Here is a 6,000-nt window from a genome sequence, read left to right as displayed (position 1 = left end):
TGGCCCTGAATAAAGTACTTAAGTAAATAGATGGCCAAAAAGATTATCTATTAAATGGGGGTTAGTAATGGCCCATGATCACAGGACAGAAAGCTCCAAATCTAAGGTTTTTAGTAACTCACTTGAGGGTAAAATCTGGTCTGCTAATTGGAATCTATTTGGCAGGAAAGTGACACGAACTATTATCTTGAGTTATGTAATTTATAATTTACAGGCCATACTTTTAAAATCTGAAAAATTCTGAATTCCAAAAACATTGGGCCCTAAGAATTTCAGATAAGGGACTGTGAGCCATTATTCTCCTTTTAAAAATAGGGTAGCTAGAATGAATGCAAGACTTAGTTTGTGGTCAGTGTATCAGCTCAAAGTTTATTAGGGGGTGAGAAGAGTGTCTGGGTATGATAGTCATCCCCAACACTCTAATTTCACCTTCATCGGTGTCATGGTACAATGTGGCTCGAATGATACGGTTAGATGGCTTTGCAAGACCTGAAAGGTGCTTTCAGGAGAGTCCCACAGTGCACTGGCTTTGGCCATTCCCCAGCCAGTAGTTTCATAGATGTTTTCCGGTAAATGAGGACTCTTGGCTGTAAGCAACAGAAGCCTACGTGAGCTAGCTCAAGCCAAAGGATTCTCAAGGAACAAGATCAAGAGGCAACTGGGCCTTAGGGATGTTCTGGAACCAGGATAAAAGCCCCATGGAAACCTAAGGGTTCCCTCACTCTTTTTTCCTGCCTCTCCAAGTCCACCTCATCTATCTATCTGGCCGAAGAAGCACTTTTCTAGTTTCTAGTACACTTGGCAGAAAATGTCCTTTGCCAAAAGCTCCTGTGCCTTATCTGCTCCACTTATAAGCACACCTGATTGGGGCTGAATTTTGAGTTCAAATTCCTCAAGAAGGAGTCATTGGCTGGTCCAGTGGGCGAAGGAGGTGTGGTGGTGTAGAGGGACAGGGGCTCCTTGTCCAAACATAGCTGCTTCCTTAGTAGCTTTGTGGATGAGGAGGGGATGTGCAACTCCTAGTAAAGTGTATGAAGATTGGAGAATAAAAGAGTTGGGCAGACCCCACTCCCTGCAAAAAAATAGGCATAAATATTATCTTAGTTCAGGCTGCTATAACAATACCATAGGCTGGGTGGATGGCTTAAACCAGCGATCGCCAGCTGGTGGTCCTCGGACCACTGGTGGTCCATGAGGTCTGAAAGGTTGGCAACTGCTGGTTTAAGGAAACTTTTGGAGCAGCAGCCGCCAACCGGTGGTCTGTGGACCACTGGTGGTCTGTGAGGTCTGAAAGGTTGGCGACCACTGGCTTAAACCATCATTTATTTCTCTCAGTTCTGGAGGATGGACGTCCAAGATCAGGATGGCAGCTTTGGTTTCTGGTGAGAGCTCTCTTCTTGGCTTATCGACAGCCTCATTCTCACATAGCAGAGAGATATCTCATTGTCTCCTCTTCTTATAAGGGCACTAATCCCATCACAAAGTCCCCACCATCATGACTTCATCTAACCCAATTACCTCCCAAAGGTACCATTTCCTAATTCCATCATATCACAAAGGGGTTTAGGGCTTCAACATATGAATTTTGGGGGCACACAAACATTCAGTCTATAGCAGTGATGGTGAACCTATGACACGTGTGTCAGAGGTGACACGCGAACTCATTTTTTTGGTTGATTTTTCTTTGTTAAATGGCATTTAAATATAAAATAAATATCAAAAATGTAAGTCTTTGTTTTACTATGGTTGCAAATATCAAAAAATTTCTATATGTGACACGGCACCAGAGTTAAGTTAGGGTTTTTCAAAATGCTGACACGCCGAGTTCAAAAGGTTCGCCATCACTGGTCTATAGTATGTATTATATATGCTATATATGCAAAAGCCATGGCAGGGATAGTTATCCACTTTTGGATTCATGTGGTTCTCCTTGAAGCCCAGAGATGTACAAAGTGGCTGGGTCAGGTAGGTCAGACTACAAGCAGAGACATCCCGGATTCTATACCTTGAAAGAAAATAAGCCACAAATTCGCTTTCACTGCTGTGTCTGTCTGCATTGAGCAGAAAATGGTGGTTTAAAAAAGGCCAGCTAGGAATCTGACCAATTTGAGAAAGTTATGTCTGGTTATTGTCAGGGTAGGTGTAAGGTGTGAGAAGACCTAAGAAGATAGGCCAACAGCCCTGAGAGAAAGAAAGAGATGGACTCTTTCACCTCCTCAGTCTCTCAGTGCCCAAGCTGTATCTGGTTTCTTTCCACAGGTCTGCGTCTGAGCATCTAAACAAAGGACTTCTTTGGTGCCCTTTTGTATAGGCAATCTGAGGCCATTCCTTGCCCCTCAAGGCTCTGAGCCACTTCCACTGTGGCTCTTCCTCATCTCTGCTGCTGAGAGAGAAAATCAAGAGCAGCCCAGTCCCAGGGAGACTCCTCCTCCTTTCCCTTCCCTTGGATTTGTAGACAAAACCATGCCATACCCACCAGGGTTTCACTTAATTGCTGTCCTTTACCTGTGTGACTGTCTGGCATGTGGCATTTTTACTAGGTGGGACAGAAATCAAGGGTCTGATTGAGCCCTCTTCATGAAGGAACTATTTTCCTCTTGCACTTTTTGAGAACTTTTGGAGAAGGGACCAACCCCAAAGACTTTCTGATTTGGGAGGACATGCCCCTTAAAAACTCCGGGTCCCAGCTCTCTAATCAGTATAACTGAAGATAACTAGCCAGTACTATCTTTTCATATAGATGTAGATGAGAAGAAAGAAGAGCCTCCACTGTTGAACATATGTCTGGGGGTCATAAAGTTCACCCTGAGCTGAATTACATATGTTCCTGTGCAAATAAATGTTGCAGTAACTGGTTCTTTCTTGGCATTTGAGCACCTCTCCCAGTTCTGCAGTTTGACCACCATCTGGTCAAGGGTACAGAGGAGGGATGTGGGGAGGATCAGCAATGCAGTGTTGTCTGTAGACACCAGGTACATCTAGCCCTCCCAACTGTGACCTCCCTGATGAGAGTCCTTGGTGATATTCCCTAGTGAGTAAAATGACCCCTCCCCCCCAATTGACATGCTATTAAGACATAACTAGAATCATGCTTATCAACCAGCAGGCAGTTTATTCAAGGGTTGTCTTTGCAGTTTTGGTACAGTTAAGTCTTGGTGGAAATAGTTGTGGCCTGGAAGTCAGGATGCATGGACTTTAGTCATGGTTCTGCCACAGTGAAAACAAGGGCAATTCACTCACTCTTCCTGAATTTCAGTTTTTCCCGTTGTACTCAATGACCTCTAAGCTTACTTTCTGCTTTAACTTGCTTATGAGCTTCACAATTTCAGAGTATTCCACATCTTTACTAGAAAGTGTCTAAGAAAGGTGAAACTCAGAATTGCTAGTTGTATTAGATTGCTAGAGCTACTGTAGCAAAATACCATGAACTAAGTGCCTTAAACAACAGAAATTTTTTTTATCGTAGTATTGGAGGCTAGAAGTCCAAGATCAAGGTGTCTACAGGGTTGTTTCCTCTGGGGGACTTTGAAGGAGGGTCTGTTCTATGCTTTTCTCCTGGCTTCTGGTGTTTGCTAGCAAGCTTAACCTTCCTTGGCTTGTAGATGCTTCACCCAATGTCTGCCTCCATCTTCACATGGCATTCTCCCTGTGTGCCTCTCCATCAGTGTATCCAAATCCTCCCCCCTTTTTTTATAAAGACCCAAGTCATATTTGATTATGGTCCACCCTAATTACCTCATTTTAACTTGATTACCTCTGTAAAAACCCTATTTTCTAGCAAGGTCACAGTCTGAGGTATCTTTTTTAAAGGACACTATACAGCCAACTCATAAAACCAGTCATAATGCTTGGTTAAATATTTCTCAGTGGAAGAAGTGAAGAAATGGACTAAAAATAGGTTTCTGAATTTTTCAGTTAGGTGAAACCTTTCTCTTATTTTTGTAGATTACTTAAGGAATTGAGTTTATCAAGTATTATCAGATTTGAGATATAGTATCCCTTCAAATGGTTGTCTCTAAGGAAACATAACATATTCCTTGTTTTCTTCTCCTCCCTATTTGTTTCCCTTCATTCTTTTGTGTTTCTAGATCCAACTGTATAAATTCATACTCCATTTCTCTCTACTGGGACATTGGAAAAAAAATCCGTTCTTTATCCTCTGGGTTTCTGTTAGGAGTGAAAAAGTAGGCATCATCCTTGTTGAATCATCTCTTCCACTTTCAAAGCCTCCTTTCTTCCTCCCCACTTTTCCAGGGACTTGTAGAAATCTTGGGGCTGGGAGGAACCTGAGATGTTTTCTGAGCTCACAAATGGCTTGGGTCTCCTTGGATAGCCTGCAGTTTTAGGCCATCTCCGAATCCCCATCTCTTCACTTCTGAGGTATATGATTGATGACTGTAAACATTAGATATAATTTCTTATGTCAAATTAAAATCCATCCTCCCATTCTCTCACTAATGAGCTATCTAGAACAGCTGTCACCAACCGGTGGTCCACGGACCACTGGTGTCCGTGAGGTCCGAAAGGTTGACGACCGCTGGTTTAAGGAAACCTTTGGAGCAGCAGTTGCCTACTGGTGGTCTGCGGATCACTGGTGGTCCGTGAGGTCCGAAAGGTTGGTGACCACTGATCTAGAACATGACAGAGCAAAGCCATTCCATCTTCCACAGGAAGCCCTTGGAAGCAACACCAGCTACTCATATTCAGACTCCTATTAACATCTGAGAGGCAGATTTCTCTGGTTCTACTCCTTATTTAACCAGTCAACTTAAGGGTTTGCAACTAATTAGTTGTGATAACTTGGGCAGGTGATAGAATTTTTTTTGAACATCAGGGTTCATATCCTTGAACTGAGCTATAGCTCCAAGACGTGAATTTCAAGGGACTGCTCTCTCCCTTTCTTGTTTAACTTTTCTGAATTTCAGTCTGTTAATCCATAGAATTAAGACGATAGTACTTCCCTCACAGAAATCAGATCTGATAATGTTAAATTGGTTTGTTGCTTGTTACTGCTATTGCTGCTGCTGTAATTAAGGGCGTTGGCAGGAGGTTCTCGTTCCAGACTATAATAAGATAGAAGTGTATAAAAAACTTTTGCTACAAGTCATTTTAAGCTTGCAAAATGGAGAAGGAAGTGGCTGGGGATATGATGTATGGGAAAGCCAGGAGGGTTTTTCAAGGAATTATTTTCTTATCTGTGACCCAAGTTCTGATTTTTAGCCAGCTTCTAGAGCTGCCTGGGAAATGGCCACATTCAGTTCTAACAAGCTCAAATCAGGGAAAAATGCATTTACTGTTTTGGAACAAATTAAGCAAAACACAGGGTGATAGGCATCATGTTGATCCCCTCTCTCATCCGAAACAAGAACTAACCCCCATACATTTCAGAGACTTTAAGAAAAAAATGTACAGCCCAGCCGGGTGTGGCTCAGCAGTTGAGCGTCGACCCAGGAACCAGGAGGTCACTGGTTCGATTCCCGGTCGGGGCATATGCCCGGTTGTGGGCTTGATCCCCAGTGTGGGTGTGCAGGAGGCAGCCGATCAATGGTTCTCTCTCATCATTGATGTTTCTATCTCTCTCTCCCTCTCCCTTCCTCTCTGAAATCAATAAAAATATATTAAAAAAAAAAAAAGAAAAAAATTTACAGAAAAGAGTTCTTTTTTAAAACAAAACAGAAATCACGAGTAAAATGGTAAGGGTTTGTTTCTTCCTGGCCTGCTTTTCTTTCTCACGCATATCTCTCTGGCATTAAGCAGAGTAACAGACACTGTGTGGACAAATTGCAATGTAGATATCAAGGGAACTGGAATGAACTCTCCCCCACGAGGTGGCCCAGAGGCTCCCACTTCGCAGCATGTTGGGTCCTTTCCATAGAACCACTGAGCATTCTGTTTAATCACTGGGGCTCTCGAGATGAGTTTGCAGCTATTCTGGGCCTGTTGTCCCAGTATAGTGTCTAAGAGAGCCCTTGGTGGTCCTTGTAGCCACTCTAATGGTGA

This window comes from Myotis lucifugus, unplaced genomic scaffold (genome assembly GCF_000147115.1).
Source record: "Myotis lucifugus unplaced genomic scaffold, Myoluc2.0 scaffold_18, whole genome shotgun sequence".
In the NCBI taxonomy this organism is placed as follows: Eukaryota; Metazoa; Chordata; class Mammalia; order Chiroptera; family Vespertilionidae; genus Myotis; species Myotis lucifugus.
The sequence above is the reverse complement of the archived record's forward strand: the minus strand, read 5'-3'. Positions refer to the sequence as shown.